Raw genomic sequence first — 902 nt, forward strand, 5'->3', positions numbered from 1 at the left:
AGAGCCGTGACAGGATCGAGAGGTGAGCGAGCGCCGGTATGTGTTCTCTCACTTCCCGATCTACTGAGCCGACCTGTGACAGTCTCATTGTCACAGGTCGGCTAGAACTATGAGGTGAGTGAGAAGCCCCTCCCCCTCATAGTTCTCCTTTTAATATGGAGTTACCCCCATGTAACATCCTCCATCCCCCTGGAAAGGCTTTCACAAGATTTTGGGGGGTCTCTGTGGGAATTTGCCCCATGTGTGAGGTCCGGTACTGATGTTGGATGAGAAGACCCGGGCTCACAGTCAACGTTCCAGTTCATCCCAAAGGTGTTCAGTAGGTTGAGGTCGGGGGCTCTGTGCAGGTCACTCGAGTTCTTCAAACATCCTCCACTCCCCTGGGAAGATGTTCCACAAGATTCTGCAGGTTGTCCGTGGGAGTTGCCCATTTGTGAGGTCAGCCTTCCATATTATCCCCAAGGTGATCAGTAGGGTTGAAGTCCGGTGCTGATGGTGGATGAGGGGACCCGGGCTCAGAGCCAGTGATCAGTAGGGATGAGGTCGGGGATCTGTGCTGGTCACACCATGTCTGTATGGAGCTGGCTATGTACACAGGGGACAGTCATGGGGGGGCAACAGAAAAGGGTCTTCACCAGACTGTGACCACAAGGCCGGAAGAGGACAATTGTCTACAATGTCTTTGTATGATGGAGGATCACCAGAACCTTCACTGGGGACCCCTGAACCCCATCATTAGGAGGGAGGTCCTCATAAATGTGACCATATGGACCTTCATGTGTATGCACAGAGCGCTCCTCTTTATTGTCCTGTACCTAATACCAAACCATTATTTTGGATGCAGTTTCTGTATTTGCCTCAAATATCCCAAGGGATGTATAAATCAGTTGGCTCCAAGCATG

Source organism: Nanorana parkeri, unplaced genomic scaffold (genome assembly GCF_000935625.1).
Source record: "Nanorana parkeri isolate BGI_ZX_2015 unplaced genomic scaffold, ASM93562v1 scaffold2238, whole genome shotgun sequence".
Taxonomy (NCBI): Eukaryota; Metazoa; Chordata; class Amphibia; order Anura; family Dicroglossidae; genus Nanorana; species Nanorana parkeri.